Here is a 21,393-nt window from a genome sequence, read left to right as displayed (position 1 = left end):
TCAGCCAGTAACACCTTCCTGGGGCCTGAATTACCCACAAAGGATAAAGAAGAATACCCATTAATTATGAAAGGATTGTGGTCTGAATTTCTTGGTACAAAAACAGAGCAGTCACTGTACCTGCATAGCATGTCCCTGACACTCCTTCCTCAGTGCTTGTTTCAGCTCTTTCTTACTTCCTTAATGATGCTTCCACCTCTTCAGACACCTAGGATCTATAAAACATCTATAGGACAGCATTTGATGGGAAATTTACTGAGAAAACACTGGGCCCTCTACATGAGATCTGGATTCTCCTTCTGGTTCCAACTCTTTGTAACTCTGCATAGTCAGCACTGTGTCCCAATTTCTGAGCCCTCCTCTGTGTCTGTGAGTTTATAAATGAAATTGTAATTCTCAGATATATCTTATAAGCTGAGAGCTGCTGCACCCAGGTAAGATATTTCTTCTTCCATCAGAATTCACTTTTGAACCCTCAGGTCTAACTGTGGAACGGAAGACACCATAAATACATATCTACCAAAAGCAGGCAGTTTAGGAAAATGTATATAAGTCTTTGGAACCACGTTCTCCCTAGTACCTACCAGGACACATAAGCTGTTCAGGTGTGTTCACTCACTGCACCTACCATAGCGCCTGGCATAATGTCTGGGGTACCTGAAACCTGCTAGGTGATGAGTAAATGCTTGAGATATTGCCATTCCCCATGGGTAGGAAAAGAGCTGCTTCTCCAGATTATAAACCTACAAGGAATTCAAGTGTTCTTGTCCTCCTGCTCTACCATTACTCTCTATTTTATTAGAAATATAAGTAAAGGTTTGAAAAGAAGCTGCCTTCCAGGTTAATAATTTTGGCACACTTTTGAGGTAATATTAAAATATTAATTGCCTCTGGGGATGAGTATGTTGCTGGGTCATTTTGCTTTCAAGATAATTATAGTGCATGTCAATTGATATTTTTCATTCTTCAAAATTCTGTTCCACATACAATTTAATAGATTCATATCAATAAGTTTACAGCTCCAGTAGATTGAGATAAAAGACTGTTGCATAAATGTTCAGTAAACAAGGATCTATAAAGCAAAGGAAATCCTTATTTTTGAAGTTCTAAATGTAAAAATTTAATATGGAGAACAAAAGTAGTTTACTAGATAAGATAGAGAGATAAGAATGTACTATACACATAAACATGTATACACACACAATGCAAATGCCTTTAAAATATATTCCTTATTATAAGTACCTATTACAAGTTCATTTATTCAACAAATATTTATTGGACACTGTATATATTAATGTATGTATATTCAATAAAGTTATAAAAAGTGTCCCTGTTAAAAGATTTTAGTAATCTTCCCTGACATTTTATTACCAAACAGAAGTGAGTCATCCCTCCATGATTTGAATGACCTTCCCACTCCTTTCTATTTCTTCTTCTCATGCCTTCTTCTCCCATCTTCCGATAGCATTCATCATCTGTGATTCTTGTTTACAAGATACTGCATTACTAACAGAATAGAAATTTGAGGGACACAAATTTCCTATAGAAAAGAGAGGAGAAAAGATAAATATAATAAAATTTATTTTACACAAATTGTTTTTTCTTTAAAGATAAATAAAGAACTTTATTTTTAATTATCCAAAATGAATTTAATTATCCATATATACATTGAAACAAAGTAAAACAGCTTCATTGCATTCCCTTATTCTGAGACTGTCTCCCCCAACAGATCAGAAAATAGTATAGTGTAGATAAGGTAAGAATTATACATAATTAATAAAAATGATTTTGAAATAAATATGAAGAAATAGAATTAATTTTTCCCTGTTGGCTCCATAGTTCTCTTTATAGGATTAAACTTTAAATGAAAATATTTTTAAACCTGAAAGTTCTTATTTACAAATATATCAACACAATTATTAAGAGCTGTGGAAAATTTAGAAACTGCATGGAATGTTCACTGGAGAAATGGATAATTAAAATATAGTGAGTCTTTTCAATTAATGTGCAGTTTTTAATGGAAGTGTTTTTAAAAATGGTATAATATGATAGAATAATTCTGATGTTATATTATTAAATGGTGAAAATTTTATATGAAAATTTGAGTTATATAAGTTTTTCCAATTCAATTCTAACTAATTATACTGTTCTTCTAATTTAAATATATATCAATAAGAGAAAAGATCCAAAATATTTTTACTTCTTTGTTGGTAGTATTGTAGTTGAATATAACTTTCTTGAAATTTTGCATGCTGAAGAGGCATTGAAATCTCAGATTGGTGAGGATGATGGATGATTATATAGTTTGTAAGATCCATTTAAACTTGAGCTTCTATGATTATATGATTTTTCTGGGAAAATAATGTTACCTATGAACTTGCCAGATATAGCTCCATGGTCAAGTCTCAGATAGCCCTTAGTTCATCAAGAAAGAAGTAAAGTTGTGTGATGAAAAATGCCAACTAGCTCAGCTATAATAAGTATCTTTGCTGATTTATAAATAGAACTTTTGGATAAGGCCTTTCTCTTGAGCCTTAAAAGTGCTACCACACTTCCTATTTGTAGACAAATTTGGTAAAGTTTCTTAGCTGTAGCTAATTGGACCTCAGGGGTATTTCACCATCATGAGGAGATCTTGCCAACAACAGTTATTTCACGCAACTTAACTGAAATTCAGAGGTAAACTCTTATAGCATTCATCTCTAATTTTGGACTCCTCCTTAAGTATATGTGAAGACAAAACACTATGACAAGAAAAAAATAAGTTGGCCATTTATGAATATAGATATTTTAAACAAATGAGCTTAATATCAAGTCTGAATATTGACTATTGTATAAGTTAATAATTTAGGTGGGTAACTATCTGATTTTAAAAGTTTCACTACAATAATTTATTTTTAAAATCAATCTACCATTCATGAAAACCATATTTTTATATATTATTTTCAGATACACATTAAATGGTAATCATGAACACTATTATAATATTGGCACTTCATCCCATGTAAAATTTTAGCACTTTTAAAATGTGAATGTATCTTGTGTCAATTCTGGAATTAGATTGACATGATAGTGATGAAAATAATTTATTTCTTCAATTATATTCAGATGTGGTAGAATGCATTTATTTCAGCCATTTAAATTTAATATCATAATATGCCTATGGAATAGAAAAAAATAAGTTACCAAATTTACAATTTATAAAAAGAAAATGCTAACCAAGAAATCAGAATGCCATTGCCAAGGTAAAATAAGTACTCAGGATACTTAATTCTGGGCCAAGATACTTAACTTTAAATTATTGTTTTAAAACCTTTAATTATTATCATTACAAGTTTACCTTGCCACCAAATATGAGGCCTATTGCAACTATCTACTAAAAGAAATAAATATCCACATTTGAAATTAATTTCAATAAATTGTATCCAGTTCAACTAGTGAATATACCCATATGGAACACCATGGTCACTCACCATGGTCAAATACACTTGCATTAAAAAAGCAGAAAAATAAGTTGTGCATTAGCTCCAGTTTGACTCCAGAGAATGGGGTTATTGTGAGCAGCGTGTATCTTGCAGGAAAAGAGTTTAAGAAAGCTGAAACCATATGACGTAAACCTATTTAGAATAGACACTTTAATATTATAATGCCATAATAATATTTGTGTTGGTAGATGCCCAAGACATTCTGATGAGGATTTGAAACTATCTAAAGAACAATAAGGAATATGGATTTTCCTGAAGTGTCACCATGAAAATGTCTTGAACTTGCCTTTCCACTCTGGAGTGAAAGCCAGAATCAGATCAGAGAATTAGCATGAAGAAACAAATTAATCATTCTCAACCACATACAAGGTTGAGATCCATTCATATGAGACCTTTACAAGGCCATCCAGCCTCTACTCAAATAGCTACAAAACTGGGTATAGAGATGGCTTTAGAACCCCAACCCCTGTCTAGTCTAGCTCCCCAAGCCCTAGAGTAGCAGGAAATGGAAAGAAGGTAGAGTTTGATCTAAGTCAGTGAAGGTGGTTCATGAAAATAATTTTTCAAAAGGGGAATCCAAGAAAGTCTGTTTCCATAACAGAAATCGAAGGACAGAGTTGTTTAAAACCCTGGAGAGACAGCAACAAAGCTTCTCAAACTTGAAATGTAAATCAGAAAGAAAGCAGAAGCAATTATATATGGATCTTATCACCATTGATCAGAAACTAGTTGAGGTCTGGTTTGATGTTTGATAGGTTCAGGAACTAATTTCAGGTACCTGCCAAGTTTTCTGAATGGCGCTTCATGCATCTCACTAGGTAGAGGAACATGTTCCCAAAATAAAGCACTCAAGAGCAGGGCTCATATTGTCTTAGCTCAATCCAGAGACAGTTTCATCCCAAAAGGACATCTCCAAAGTTATTTATCAGGAATGGAAAAGTTTTAGGAGATGGGCTGTGGTCTCATAAATGTTCCAATTTTACTTACAATTAGAGTAGAAGCAAATATAACAATATTCATGGCAATAAACATATTGGCTTAGGCAGAACACAGAATTTGGAAATGCCTTCTAATTTACCTAAATAAACTACTTGTAGAAATAGGGAAAGCTGTTTAAGGTTATGGAATAAGATGATGGCATAGTATGAAATAAAACTCATGTATCCTGATTCTGAAGCTAGTTTTCTTACTCTCCGTCATGTTTTCATAACCATAATATGCTTGCTAAATATTGTTACATCATAGAGTCCACTGATTTCTTCAATGAAACATATGACACCCATGAAACAGGAAGCTGGATCTTTTTGTCAAAAGAGCAAAGTATAAACACATCTATGACATATATACACTATTGTATTTTGGTAATAGATTCCATTTTTGAAAAGAGTCAAAATTAACTCACCAGAACCACATCTATGACATAAATACACAATTATATTTTGGTAGTGGACTTCATTTTTGAAAAGTCAAAATTAACTCACAATAAATTCTTATAAGTTAGGGAAGTTATTCAGCTGAGAAATTTTTTCTTGGACAACTGTGGAGCAATGATTCCTGTTTTTGTTTTCTGTTTTTATATCCCTTGTAAATAATCTCCTAAAGCAGTTTTTAAAGAGGATTCCAGACTCAGGGAACTAAGTATAAAGCCATCTTCCTGACAGTGAAATTGTTTTATGGATATATTTTACTGTGTGCCTTTGAAAACAACTCCATTTAATTGCTACTAATAATTCTTCATCTAATAAAGTGGCACTTCTTATGGCATTTAATCAAAATATTTTATATATCAAATTATAATCAAATACCAGTTCCATGGAATTCTTTACATTGAAAAGATCGCATAATGTGGGTAAGACTATTCGGATTCAAATCTTACATTCATGTTCTATGATCTAGTTATTTGATCTTTCTGATTCTCCATTATTTTCTGTAAAATAAGAACACTAAATTTGAGTTTTATAATGCTGTTGTGATCATTTGAGAACACTGCAAAATTTTCACATCAGTCTGAAGGCAGTGTAGTCAATTTTTATAACCAAAGACAACTTTTACTCAAAAGAACAAGAAATCCAACTTAATGTTAAATAGTAGGTATATCAGATGTGTGCCATGAAAGTACTGACAAGTATCTTTTTTCTACATTATATTTCATGTCATTCTAGATATGCAAATCATACAGTTCTGTAATTAGAAAGGGAAAATATTCAAATACTACAAAACCATAAAGGGTCTGATGAAATATTGTGTTATTCCTGATATCATTTGAAACGGTTGAAAGATTGTACCAAATTTGAATTTAGAAGAATTCAGATCTGAATACTATCTCTGCCTCAGACATCAGGTGGATTATTTAACATTTTTGAACTTCAATTTTCTTCATCTGTAAAATAGTAATAATCATAATACCTACCTTGCAGGGGTGCTGTCAGTGTCAGGTGAGACGTATGGGAAGGACTTAAAGTAATAAAATGTTAAAATCATGACAGAAATACAATCTTCATATTAGATCACTTACTATATGAAATTGCATTCTTGTTTAATAATATTCTAATGCACTATTTTTTAATCTCTGTATTTCATACTGTGTGGATAACAGAGTTTTAACATGGGAGTAACAAAAGTATAGAATGCCTCTATGGCTTTATCCATGGCAAGAGTAGCTACTGATCATGGGTACATAAAACTACAGGGGACAAAGAACAAGACAACTGCAGTCTGGGAGTGTTGCCAAAACAAACTTGGGTCTGCTTGCCCACCAACAGTAAAGCCAGTCTACCGACACCAGGTTGTGGTGAAGGAAAGTGCAGCATTTGTTGCAGGGTGCCAAGATTCCAGAACAGCTAGTGCCGAGTACATCTGAGCGTCCCTGATGGGTTTCAGGAAAGCCTCTTTAAAGTCCTCAGGAGGGTGGCTTGTTACAAGGTATGTGATCAGCTAGTACACATTTTTGACATATATATTATGTGGAATGTTTTCTTTATCCATTCATTCATCAATGGACATTTTGGTTCTTTCTGTGTCTTAGCTAATGTGAATAATGTTGCAAGAAACATGAGAGTACATATATCTCTGCAGATTCTTTCTCTCATATTCTGGGATATATACACATACATGGGATGGCTGAATATTATTGTAGTTCTATTTTTAATATTTTGAGAAACCTCCATAATGTTCTGCATAATAGCTGAACAAATTTATATTCCCATCAAAGTACAGTAGAATTCCATTTTCTCTACATCCTCACCAACATTTATTGTCTCCAGTGTATCTCCTATAGCCATCCTAGCAAGTGTAAAGTGCTATCACAGGTTAGTTTTGATTTGCATTTCCCTATTGGTTAGTGATGCTGAGCACCTTCTCATGTTCATATTGGCCATTTTTATATCTTAGTAAAATATCCAGTTTTTTTGTCCATTTTTAAATTGGATTATTTGTTTTGTTGTTCTTGCTGTTATTTATTTGTGAAGAAGTTCCCTGTGTATTTTAGATATTAACTCATTGTGAGACATATGATTGGCAAATATTTTCTCCCATTTCATAGGTTACTTTTTCATTTTGTTGATTGTTTCCTTCAATGTGTAGAAGCAGTACAGATTTAGAATTTGAGATCCTGAACTTCAAGCTGATGTAATAATGGGATGAGACTTAACTGGTCTGTTAGCTTTTGCCTCTTCCCTCTCAGGGCCCTGGGCTGACAACTTCACTGGGAAGACATTGTCTGCATTGACTTACATCTACATGGAGAAGGAAAGACACCCAGAAGAGCCCAGTCTTATAGCCATCCCTACAAGGCTCCATTCATATAAGGGTTCTTACTTAATTAAATTCACTAGGATTTTCCACTACATTTAAAAAGTTCACCTGTATGTAAAGAAACTACTAAACCACATTGCAGAATTAGGGTAAAAAAAAGATGTAAAATGAGAAAAAAAATCAACTTGAGAATTATGTTGAGACTAATGCCAGTAAAGACAAAATATCAGCCCAATTTTGCTTCTATAAATAGTTAGAATGATAGAAAGTTTAAAGTCAAAAGACCACCCCTTAAAGAAACATCATTACTAAGATGTTCTCCTTTGAGTAACAGACCTGGGCTAAAAGAGGGCAGAGTGTGATTTTCAAATGGCACAATGTTTTAACATGTACAGACTTGCATCATTTCAACTGCATCCCTTTGAGGCTGTGTCTCTATGGACCGAGGCACTAATCACCATACCAGTGAATTTCCATCCACCTCTGCAATGATCCACTTTTCCCAGGAGCAGAGCTTCACTGCAGCCAGGTCAAGATGATGCTCCACCAGCACAAACCAGACCATGGTATTAACCATTCAATTATTTGTTCAATTATTTTTAAATAACCTAGTTATATTTAAAACAGAAAGGAGCAAAATGTGGCTATTTAAACTCAAATCAAACTGAAACTCTACTGTGCTTCAAACAACTGTACAGCTCTGTATACAATTGTTCTCTCCTGTATCTCCTTCCTATAAAATATTTTTATCTTACCCAGTATTAATAAAATTATATTTTTGTTTATTTGTTTAATGGCTTATTACCCATTTATTTCCCATTGAAAATTAAGTTCCACACAAACACAACCAGCTCCAATCCCTCTCTGGCTCACTGCAGGCACTAAATTTTTTTTTTTCTTTTTTGGTTAAGCTCAATAAGACAAAATTCCATGAACTGAATTGCCCATTGAGCCATTTTTGCAGAAATAAATGTTAACACTACAGGATAACAACGGGAAAAGCCCTATGGAAATAGCACCTGTTTAGCTCTTCAAAGGGCTACTGTCAGGCCCACAAAGAGGTTCAGTCTCCCCAGTGGTTGAGTTGTTTATTTTTCCTCCAAGTATCTATTTCACTCAGCAGCCATTTTCTTTGAAGTTCAAGTATATGAATTTTATTTCTTCAGCCTATTTCACCCCATTTTTCATGATGGCCATAAAGAATAGTATATCTGCAGAAAAGAGGTCATTAGGATGACATTTACTTGGCCCAAAAGGAATCAAGAAAAAGCAAGAATCTTAGGAAATGACCAACAGCAAAGACCTAAAGGGAAGAAGTCGCTACACACCCCAAAAGATAAGAATGCCTCAGTGACAGTCTCCACAATGTGGCTAATGTTCAGACCTGTGTTTTGGTGTTTTCATAACATTCTAACAAGGAATGAAGTGGGAAGAATAGATCGGCAGAGTCTAAAAACAACATATTATTGTTTAAGTCCATTGAGCCTCATTTTCTTCTTGTATGAAATGGAGTAAAAACCTCTAATAATACTTGTTGCTATGTTAAGAGAGTTAAAGTATGTAAAGAACTTCTCAAAATGTAAGCTTTATGGTCAGTCTCCCAACAAAAGTTAGCTCATTTCCCTTGCTAAATTCTTAATAATTTCACTGAATTAAAAATCCAGATTAAACCAAAAGATCTTTACACAACAGATCAAAACATTATTTATCATTAATTTTAGGAGAATCAAAATTTATCCTTTATATGCTATTTTAAGATTCAGAAATAATCTGGTGGCACTCTGTCCTCAGGAAAGACTGTTGATGATCAGTGCAAAGGAACATCTTAACAAGCTTTAACCTTGCTCACTAACCAGCAGGACTCTGTGCACTGAGAACAACAGGCTGCCTTACACCTTCCAAGTTCATGGCTGACAATTTATAACTTGTGTCTCACTAATCTTCTCATCCCTCCACTGAGCCTTTGATATAGCCCCGAAGACACAATCACTGGCCTTAGTTTCCCACTTCAAATCCTCCATTTGGTCTTAGAATAGAAACAACATTTAATCAACACTTTTTCTATCCTTACCCCTTGATTACTCTCATCTTCTATCTAACAATCATAAGACAAAATGAACCATACATCATTTAGTTTAGATTATGCTGACACTTTCTCACCAGCAGTTGCAAATATGACCATTTAAATAGATTAAGTGCTGATTATATCATCTTTCAGGCTTAGACTTTATGGGAAAAAGTTCTGTGTCTTATGAATTGGAGACAGCCATGCACACTTTAGTAAACATAGTCATCCCAACACCCTGCTCTGGCATTACTGCATGGTCAAATTATGGAAGAAATAGCTCCATTTAATCGTTGAGTTTGAGAAAGATATTTGTGAGACACAAGCACACAAGAGTGTTGTAGTCAGGGGAAGCTTTGTTTTATAAAGAGTTATGCAATAAAGTAGAATGACCTACTATTCTCCACACACATAAAGGAGCAGTGCAGTTATCCCCACTTTCTGAAAGTTCACTTTAGCTACTTTTTTTTTAATGAAGACCAATATTTGTACTTGTTTTCACTAACTGAAAGAAATCTGAAAGGGATTTTTCTTTAAAAAGAAAAAAAGAAATCTGTCACCATACTAAGGTTGGTCTTTTGTAAAAGTGAAATGGCATAACTCAAATGTTCAAAAACAGAGAAAAATGTGTAGTGCTGAAATGGGCAGCTACATGTGAGACAAGGCTACAGCAAATCCAACATCATCTTCTTGAAGGACAAAGTGTTTTTTATTAAGAGTCGATATAATTTTTCTATCTGTAGAATTAAATGCACCACAGACCGTTGTGTTTCATTTGAAAGAAACTAAGACCTATGTTGGAATTTCATAGTTGAAATTTGTGAAAGGAAGGTACATTTCAGTGTAACAATCCCTGACACACTGTATGGGGTAACCATTCATGAAGTGAGGCAAGGAAATTAGAAAACCTCTCTTGGGTTCAACTTACTTCCCTGTAAAATGGAGATACTGATCATGGAATGACTAGCTTAGTACATGGATGAATCAACTGAAGTGAGTATGCTTGATAGATAATAAAGTGTTAATTTAATGAGAACATGTGTAGCAGACTCATAGTTCATTACCTTTGGATACTAACCATAGGCTCTTTTGCTGAATTTGATAAAAGAATGATTACCCATGTTTCAATTGGCTCCTCAATTCTTGTTATGTAAAAATAAAACATTTCTGTTATATTCATGAAAACTGAGAGTCATAGGATATTTAAGAAAAAAGAGCAAACTAAAAATAATCTCAAAATTTCTGGCTTGTTTTTTATGCCAAAAAAGAATTGGAGATAGGCTGTGAATTATCTTTTCCTCCTTTTGCAGGTGTCTCTCTTTTTGCTTTTGATAAATTCATAGCACACACACACACACACACACAGAGATACACCAAATCAGCAGTGATTCCTTCATGCAAATGTCCTTTCACCATGTAACTAAGAATAAGAATAAGATAAGAATTTCTATCCCTTAATTGCTTACCACAGGCTAAGCAAAACTGGAAGAATTTCTGTGATTAAATTCTTATGGTAAGGTGAACTTCATCCAAGTAACATATATGAAGAACTTGGTAAAGTAGAATGAAGACTCTAGAGAAAAATATATCCCATCATGCTAGGGGTTTATGGTTGTTCTCTCCATTGACTATTCTGAAGCTTTAATCATGAACATTGAAGCCTTGGTAAAGTATATTACAAGTTATCAAAATGTCTAAAAAATGACTAGCCAATATCCAATGACTGACAAATGCTAATTTATGGACTTTTTTTTGTCAATAATCTGCAAAATTTCTTAGTTTTCCTGTGCAATTTACAATAGCTATAATTCTCCCATGTATATAAATCATCAGTTCTTGTCATCATGAACAGCCTAAGTTACTCTCCTCTTCAACAAACTCCTCATGGCATTTTTCACCTCTGTGTTTCTCACTGTGTAAATCATAGGATTTAACATGGGAGTGAGGATTGCAAACAACATACTCAAACTTGTCCACAGGATAAGTGGCCACAGGATGTATGCAAGTGAATATACAAGGGACAAAATAGAGCACCACTACTGTAAAGTGGGACCCACAAGTAGACAAGGCTTTGCATCATCCTTCAGAGCCATGGGATTTCAGGGAGCTCAGGATGACTATGTAGTAGATGAGCAGCATGAAAAAAATAAGTACATGCCCCCACTGTTCACTGCCACCACCACTCCAAGCCTGTAGCAGTCACTGCAGGCAAGCTTTAAAAGATAGAAGAAACCACACATTAAGTGGTCAATGACATTGGGACCACAGAAGGTCAAGTCAACTGCAAAAAATATCTACACAGTGGCCACCACCACCAGGAGCTGGCAGGGCTGATGTCACATGATGGTCATGTAGTGCAGAGGCTTGCAGATGGCCATGTAGCAATCATAGGTTATGACAATGAGTACTATGACCTCTGATTCTCCCAGAAAATGTTCCACAAAAGCTGAGCCAGGCAGCCACCCCAGAAGATAGTTTTCCTCTGGTGCAGCAGGTCAATGAGCATTTTAGGAGTTGTGACAGAGCTGAAGAGGACATCTGTGAAGGACAATGAGTGAGAAAGAAGTATATGGGACCTGAAAGTGCAGGGCTGAGGGAGATGGTAATGACAATGAGCAGACTGGCCAGCAGGGTAAAGAGGAAAATGAGCAAAAAGACAATGAAGAGTATTTTCTGCAGGTGTGGATTCTGCATGAGTCCCAAGAGAAAAACTCAGTCACATTCCTGGGAGGGGTGAGGAGGTCAATTCAGCAAGTACAACTTCCTGGGGCCTGAATTACCTACAAAGAATAAGAAATGATCCCCATTAATCATGAAAAGATTGTGGTCAGAATTTCTCGGTGCAAAAACAGAGCAGTCACTGTGCCTGCTGAGCACGTCCTTGACACTCCTGCCTCAGTGCTTGTTTCAATTCTCTCTTACTTCCTCCAGGATGTTTCCATTTCTTCAGACACCTAGTATCTGTCGCCTGTAAAACATCTTAAGGCAACATTTGATGGCAAATTTACTGAGAAAACCCTGGGCTATCTACATGAGATCTGGATTCTCCATCTGGCTCCAGCTCCATGTAACTCTGCTGAGTCCTCTCTGTGTCCCATGGTTCTGAACTGTAATTCACAGATGGATATTTTAAGCTAAGAGGTGCTGCACACAAGTAAGAGGTGTTCTCTCTTCAATGAAAATTCACATTTGAACCCTCAGCTCTAACTGTGGAAAGACACCATGAATACATATCTCCCATAAGCAGACCATTTAGAGAAATGTATGTAAGTCATTGGCAACATGCTCTCCCTGGTACCTGCCAGAACACGTAAGCTATTCAAGTGTGTTTCCTCACCACACCTACCATAGTGCCTGGCATAATGTCTGCACTGCCTGAAACCTGTTAGGTGATGAGTAAATACTTGGTGAATTCTCATCCTCCATGGGTAAAGGACCTTAAACCTACCAAGAGTCCAAGTGTTCTTATCCTCCTGCTCTGTTTATCATTACTCTCTACTTTATAAAAATCATAAGCAAATGTTTGAAAAGAAGCTGCGTACCACATTAATATTTTCTGGCATGCTCTATGGGGCAATATGAAAATATTAATTGCCTCTAAGAATGAGTATGTTTTTAGGTAATTTTATTTTCAAGATATTCATAAGGTTTGTTAATGCATATTTTTTTATTTTTCAAATTATTTTCCACATATATTTTGACAGTCATATTCAATAAACTTACAGCTTCAGAAGACTTGGATAAAAAACTATTGCATAAAAGTTCAGTATCTGAGTATCTGTCAAGCAAAGAAATCCTTATTTTCATTCTAAAAGTAAAAATTTAACATAGGCAAAAAAGTAATAGTTTGCTAGATAAGATAGATATGTATGGACTATACACATAAACATATATACATACACAACACAAACACACATAAAATCTATTACTATAAGTACCTATTACAAGTTCACTCATTCAACATTCACTAGACATTGCATATGTTAGTATATGTTAATGTATGTGTGTTCACATAAAATTATAGAAAGTTCCCTAGTGAAACAACTTTAGTAATCCCATCCCTGAAATTTTATTACCAAACAGCAGCAACCTATCCCTACATGATGTATGACCTGCCCATCCCTTTATGCTTCTGCTACAGGCATTCTCATGTCTCCTTCTCCCATCTTCCCACAGCATCCATCATCCACCATTCCTGGTTACAGAATACTGCATTAGTAATGGAATGAGGAAATTTGCAAACATAAATTTCCCAAATAAAAATCATAAATATAATACAATATATTCTGCAGAAAATATGTCTTTTCCTTTCAAAGATTAGTAAATAAAGACTTTTATTTTTTAATTAAATAATATGAAAAATTTTATGCATATGTGGAAACAAAGTACAGCAGCTTCATTGCATTCTTTTATTCTGTGGCTGACTCCCCAGCAGATCAGAAAAGAGATGATTTTATATAAAGTAAGAATTATACATAACTAATAACTGTGATTTAGAAATGACTATGAAGAAATAAGTATTATTTTTCTTTTTTCTTTGGCACTGCAGTATTCTTTATAGGGTTAAATTCTAATTGAAAATATTTTAAAGGCTAAAAGCTTTTATTTACAAATATGTTCAACAAAATTATTAAGAGGTATGGAAAACTTAGAAATTACATGAGATGTTCAACATTGGAGAAATGGTTATTAAAATACAGTGCATCACTTTGACTTGTGTAGTTTTTAAAAGAGATATTTTTGAAAATGGTACAATATCATAGGAAAATTCTGATGTGTTTTATAAAGTGGAAAAATTCTGAATGGAAATTTGAGTTATATAGTTATTCTATTTTAATTCTAACTAATTATATTATTCTTCTAATTTAAATATATATCAATAAGAAAAAATACCCCAAATATTTTTACTTCTAAATCAGTAGTATTATAGTTGAGTTGATCTTTCTTAATATTTTGCATGCTAAAAAGGGACTGAAATCTCAGATTGGTAAGGGTGAGGGGTGATTGTATAATTTGAAAGAGCCATTTAATCCTGAGAGTCTATTAAAGTATGATTTCCTGGAGAAAAAAACATCTTACCTGCAAACTTGTCTGACTTAACCCCCTGGTGAGAGCCCGAGGCAGATGTTAGCTCACCAAGAAAGCAGTAAAGTTATAAGATTAAAAATGCCAAATAGCTCAGCTACAGTAAGTGCCTTTGCTCATTTATAACTAGTTCCTTTGGATAAGGCCTTTCTCTTGGAGCTTAAAAGTGCTACTACATCTCCTATTTGTAGGCCAGTTAGGTGAAGTTTCTTAGTTGTGGATGATTGGACCTCAGGGGTATTTCACCACCATTAGGAGATTTTGCCAACAACCCAATTATTTCACATAACTGAACTTCAGAGGAGAACTCTTAGAGCATTCATTTTTAATTTTGAACTCTCCCTTAAGTCTACATGAAGAAAAAATACTATGACAAGAGAAAAAAAATAAGTTGGCCAATTATGAAGTTAGGCATTTGAAACAAATGAGCTTTATATTGTCTGAATATTTGCTATTGCATAAATTAATCATTTGAGTAACTATCTGATTTAAATATTTTAGTATAATATTTTGTTTTTTAACCAATCTACTATTCATGCAAATCATAAGTTTAAATATTATTTTCAGATGTACAATTAAATGATCATTTTGAATCCTATTATAATATTGGCACTTCACATTGCGTAAAGTTTAAGTACTCATTCAAAGTGGCTGTATCTTGTGTCAGTTTTGGAATTAGGTTAGCATAATATTGATGAAAATAATTAAATAATTCCATTCTGCAATTATATCCAGGGATGGTAGATTGCATTTATTTCTGCAATGGTTTCATTTTGTAATTAATGTTGCAAGGAAAATGAGCATACAGATATCTCTTCAGATTCTTGGTTTCATATTTTGGATATATATGCACACACATAGTATTGGTGAATAATACAGTACTTTTATTTCTAATATCTTGCAAAATCTCCATAATGTTCTCCATAGTGACAGAACAAATGTATATTCCCACCAAAGTGCATTAGGGTTCTATTCTCTCTACATCTTCACCAAAATGTGTTGTCTGCTATACATTTCATATAGCCATCCTAATGAGTGTAAGATAACATGTCATTCTGGTTTTGACTTACATTTCCCTGTTGATTAGTGATGTTGTTCAATTTCCCATGTTTCTATTGGACATTTGTATGTCTTTTTTGGAAAAAATACCCATTTAGGTGCTTTGCTCAGTTTTAAATCAAGTGTTCTTTTTAATTTAGTTGTAAACGTTCTTTATATATTTTATATATTAATACATTATGAGATATATAATTTGCAAATATTTTCTCCCAATCCATAAGTTACCTTTTCATTCTTTGATTGTATGATTTGCTATAAAGTTTAGTCTGAATTTTAAACTTGATATCCTGGACTTGAATCTTGTGTCGTGATGGAATGAAACTTAATGATCTGATAGCTTTTGCCTCCTCTCTCTGGGAGCCTTGAGCTGCCATTTTATAAGTCTGACAACCTCACTGGACAAACATTGTCTACATTACCCTACATCTACATGGAGAAGAAACAGACCCAGAAGAACCTTATAGTTATCCCTGCCACGGCACTATTCATATAAGTCAAATCATCTTGGACCCTCCTTAAAGCACAGCAATCAAAAGAATGCTAGAATGTGACCTCAGTGCATGTCACACACACACAAAAAAACAGAATTGTTCAGTCAAGTCCTGACTAAATTCACGTATAATCAGATACAGACAAGCAAATGGCAAGATACCCTGTGTGTAGACAGATATAAGCCTGTGTGAGATCACATCAAATACATATGCATATACATAAACAAATGCATTCATGTTGCCAATCAAATATTGATCCATGTGTTGTCATATATCAACCCAGAGTGTTCACATATACACACATAAATGTAGTTGGATGAAGACCTACATTTCATTGAATGTGCACATACATGTGGTCATAGAAATTCACATGAAGTTGGATCCAGATCTGAGTATGTGGTGGGATATATACTTGTGTGTTTTGGATACAGGCATATTATGTTTGGATACTGACATATTCAGAGAGGTAATCAGACAGGCTTACTGAGTCTAGCTGATTATCAACAAGGGGAAGAAATGCCAGGCTGTTGAAAAATAAGACTTTTTCTCTTATCCCACAGCTGACTCCTTGGTCTCAAGAACATAGCCATGCAACAAGATATTTATGTTCCACAACTGCTGCATTCATCCCAAGAACACACTCCAGTATCTCTTTCTTTCTTCTTTTTCCACTGAAGTTTCTGTTTTAGGGCTGACTTCCATGGGAGGAAAGAGCCTATAATAGAAAGTGATTGGTACTTCCAAAATAAAGATAATGATGACAGAGCCTTTAAATAAAAGACCCTCTGACCCATTCAGGGGCTAGAGCTTTCTTAACAGGCTACTTGGCTGACAGCTCCCTACTTGATTTTTTTTTTTTTTGACCCTCCTCTTTCCTAGAAATAAAGCAACTTTTCACTTTGTCCCTCTGACTCTACTGAGAATTCTTTCTCAATTAGCAGGCAATGACTCACACATTTGGTGAGTTTTTCAATTTGGAGGTCTTTCTACCCACTAACTATATGTCCTTGGCTTTGAGGATTGTGCTGTAGTTCATGCCAGGAAAAAACATTAAGCCCTTCCTGACCAGCTCATTGAAAATGTGAATCAAATATAGATAAGAGAGTCCTGTTTTTAAATAAGAAATCATAAGGTAAGATTTATTTACACTCTATAGAGATGGTTATAAATTTGTATTAAGACATTAACAAATCTTTCACAATATATCTTATTCAGAATGGGAAATAAATATTAACACATGTAATTTTCCTTAAAACAAATGTACAGTCTTAACATTCTACATATATTTTAATGAGAAGTTTTCAAACTTTGTAAAATGACCCTAAAGTTTAGGGGAGGAGGGGAAAAATGGAGAAAAAGGAGAAAGTACCCCAAATTTAAATCTTCTTGTTGGTGTAAATCCCAAACTACTAAGTAGAAAATTTTCAAATGATTACCAAAATTAATAATTATGTTGGCAGATTATTTTCCTGTTTGGGCTTAGATGTTTCCCCATCATAAACAAAAATAAATTTAAGTGGTTAAAAAAATGTTTGAAAAGTTAATATTTAAGTAAAGATTAAAATTTATAGAATAATTGGAAGAATATGGATTTTCCAAGTATAGACATAGCAAAAAGTAAAAGAATATTAAAATAATGTATTTATATAGTAACACACATAATTATAACACAAAAGTAAAAGTTTATAGCAAATTTCAAAGAATGAGTATTCATAGCAAATATATATACACATATATTTATAATTTAACCTAGAAAGAGTTCATCAAAATTTTCAGGAAAATTCACACTCCAATAGATCAAGAATTAAAGTAATGGATAATGTCTATATAGTGGATTCTATGTCCCATATATTGTGCAAGAAACAGAACACAAAGACAAGTAATTTCCCCTGACTTCAGATAGATTACAGCCCAATAAAAAGAGATAATTTGTAAAGGCTTTTATCACATAACTTGAAATGACTACACAGATTTGAAAGTTCACTAAATTTCTGTCTGAGTCCACTTGGGCTACGAATACAGAATACCAAACACTTAAACAATAAACATTTATTTTTCACAGGTTTGGAGGCTCAGAAGTTCAAGATTTATGTGCCAGTGGATTCTGTGTCTGGCTGAGTCCTCACATGGCAGAAGGGTCAAGTGAGCTGGTGGGGTCTCTTTATAAAGGCATTTATCTCATTCATGAGAACCTGACCGTCATGATCTAATCATTTCTCACAGGGCCCTCCTCCAAATATGACCACATCATAAAGGATTTAACTTATGATTTTGAAGAGGGACACAAATACTCAGTCTACTGCAGCATCCAAAAGTGGAGGAATAAATTACATTAAGTGCTCATAAACTAAAATGCTTCATATTATCTGGTGAATAGTGTTGTATTTGTGAAGACTAAGATAACATAAGAATTTTCTCTGTAATAGGGATAGAAATCACAATACACTGTTTTTCATACACCGTGATTTACTAGTGAAAATCATGCATTGCCCCAAAGAATGGGCTCCTCATGAATCCAGACTAAATAATGGAGGCAGAATAACAGACTTTGTTTGTAATAGGGAAGAACAGATAAATGACTCTATGTTAGATCTGCTCCTTTAGTGCTAACCCTGTGCTCTGTGTCCTGTGCTTAGTCTTGTTGGTCTGCATGTTGATAAATGAATGTTGCCTACAGCCTGAAATATACAAGATGGCCCATAAGGGTATAACACTTTTCCATTCATATAGAGATTAATAGTTGCAGAATAAAGAATAGCATTTGTCTTGTTGGAGGTCCACACCCTATCCCCTTCTTAGTATAAAAGGAGCCTGAATTGTGACTTGGGTATGATGATTCTCTAAGACTTTAGTCTTCATCTTCTTGGCTGGCTGGCTTTCCAAAGACAGTCATTATCCTAGACCCAGCACCAGGCCTCCCAATATGCTGGCCTATTGCGTGGTGAGCAGAACGAGTTTGGACTGGGTTACACTTTGAGCACATACCTCTGACCATCTAAGGCAGATAATATTATGTTTCTAGCCTCATTCACAGATAGAGAGGATTTTATGAATGATGTCTATCAAACAAAACAATATATTCTGTCTCCTGTATTACCTAGAAAACTGTATTTCATTAACAACAGAGATAAGAAGAGCATATATTGTCAGCATCTTTCTTAACAATGATATCACCCAAAACATCTGGTGCAAAGTTCTAAAATGCATGTTTTAATCTCATGGATTATCATTAATGCTAAATTTGCACAAGAAGGAAGAGCCTGGGTCTCTATAGGGTTTATGAAACATAAGCAAAAAAGGATATGGAGATATTAAAAAATAGCAGAGGCATGATCAAGTATTTTAAACTATTTGGGAAGATTAATGGGTCATCTCTATGAAAATATAACTCCAAACAAAGCTTCTTCCCATGAGGAGATAATATGATTACTCAACTGGGAAAATAAGTAAGGATTGGTCCTTTTCTGCATATATATCTTGTTCATTCACATTTTTATAAACTTAGCCTCCTTATGACTACTATTACAACAATGAAACTTCATTATTTGATGTTAATATGGTAAGCAATACAAGCAAATTAATATATGTAAAGTACTTGTAGATATAAAGGGAAGATACATGTTTTAAATACTAATATGGGCTGTCTTTGTGTGGGGAGGAGTGAATGAAATGTTTGTGTCATATCTCTTCTACTATTTTTTGAGTACTGTAATGAGTTATTAATTCTGAGAAAGAGTACATCATTTAAGAGAGAAACAAAAGAAAATCCTTCACTAACTGAAATAAATTTGCTATATAAACTGTAGGTTAACTCATCATATAGAATATAAACCTATATTCATGAGAGAGACACTTTACATCCAAAAATTATGTTTCCTTAAGAAATGGTGAAAATCTTAAAAATGTATTTCAATTTTTATATATATTTAATATATATATACACACACATTTGAACTAGGAAATTATGAAAATCTTAAAAGTATATTTAGGTCATTGGAAGTATTCATATAATAATGTTTTTCATCATGCCCAAGTTATTAAACCTGAGGAGACATTTACTACAGGTAAATAGCCACACATGGCTTTCCTGAAATAGCAATTTGTCATTGAAAATAAGTGATAATATTTTCTCATAAAATAAGAAAATAAGTGCCTCATTTTCTTACTCTTGTCCAGAGCTTTTTCATGGCATTTTTCATCTCTCCATTTCTCAGACTGTAGATTAGAGGATTCAACATAAGGGTGATAATGGTATAAAACATGGCCAAGGATTTATCAGTGGGTAAGGTAGAAGGAGGTCTCACATACATAAAGGTACAGGAGACAAAGAAGAGGACCACCACAGTAATGTGGGAGCCACAGGTGGATAAGGCTTTGTGCCTCCCTTCCTGACTAAGATTCTTCAGGGAGTGCAGAATGACCCCATAGGAGATGAGTAAGAGCATAAAGATAACCACACAGATCTCCCCATCATTGGCAACCACAGTGAGGCCAAAAGCATAGGTGTCAGAGCAGGAAAGTTTTAACAAGGGGTACGTGTCACAGACGAAGTGGTCAATGATATTGGGGCCACAGAAGGGAAGGTTATAAACAAAGAGAGGATGAGCTAAAGCATGTAAAAACCCACCAACCCAGGCCAACAGCAGCAGCACAACACACACTTGCTTATTCATGATCACTGAATAATGCAGGTGTTTACAGATGGCCACGTAATGGTCATAAGCCATGACCACCAGAAGACAAATTTCAGCACCACTCAAAAAGTGCCCTAGAAAAAGCTGGGTCATGCAAGCTTGGAAGGAAATGGTTTTGTTCTTACAGAGTAAATCTAGAATCATATTTGGGGTGACTGTAGTAGAATAAACAGCATCCATAAATAATAAGTAGCCAAGAAAGAAGTACATAGGGGAATCCAGGGTCAGGCTCACCACTAAAGGCACAACAATGAAGAGGTCACCCCCATTGTCACCATGTATATGAGCAAGAACACAACAAATAATATTTTCTGACCCTGGGGGCTCTGAGTGAACCCCAAGAGGACAAATGCAGTCACATTCCTCCTTTGTTCCATAGAATCTTCTGTATGTTTTATTTCAGTGTTCAGGGCAAAATTTTCTGGTAATATAATTGTTCCTAGGGATTTTCTGAAGTCTTAGATAATGTGTTTATTCAATCAAGAAATAGGCAGTATGGTTTATAATGTTCCAGTACTTTCAGTGATTGTAGTACAAGGCTGATTAAAATATCCTCCCTAATCTCAAAAAACTTTCAGTCTAATGAAGTGGCAAGTAATTTAGAGACATATGTGGGGAAAGAACACATTATTAAGTAAATGAGTTGCCACAATTAGCTTTCCATCTGGAAGCTAATTAAATTGTACATATAGCTAATACCTTATACAAAAATGTAAATTGATTGAAGTTCTAATAAAAAAGGAAAGAAAAATTTACTTCAT

The 21,393-nt window shown here is 34.3% G+C and overlaps 2 pseudogenes; both read right to left on the bottom strand.

Annotated features, from left to right (window-relative positions):
• Positions 1-11,156: 11,156 nt before the first annotated feature.
• On the bottom strand, positions 11,157-12,050 carry LOC140690335 (olfactory receptor 4C12-like; annotated as a pseudogene).
• Positions 12,051-20,092: 8,042 nt separating this feature from the next.
• LOC102543864 (olfactory receptor 4A47-like) lies at positions 20,093-21,009 on the bottom strand (annotated as a pseudogene).
• Between the last annotated feature and the right edge of the window lie 384 nt (positions 21,010-21,393).

Source organism: Vicugna pacos, chromosome 30, assembly GCF_048564905.1.
Source record: "Vicugna pacos chromosome 30, VicPac4, whole genome shotgun sequence".
Taxonomy (NCBI): domain Eukaryota; kingdom Metazoa; phylum Chordata; class Mammalia; order Artiodactyla; family Camelidae; genus Vicugna; species Vicugna pacos.
This window is presented reverse-complemented; position numbering and strand designations above follow the sequence as displayed.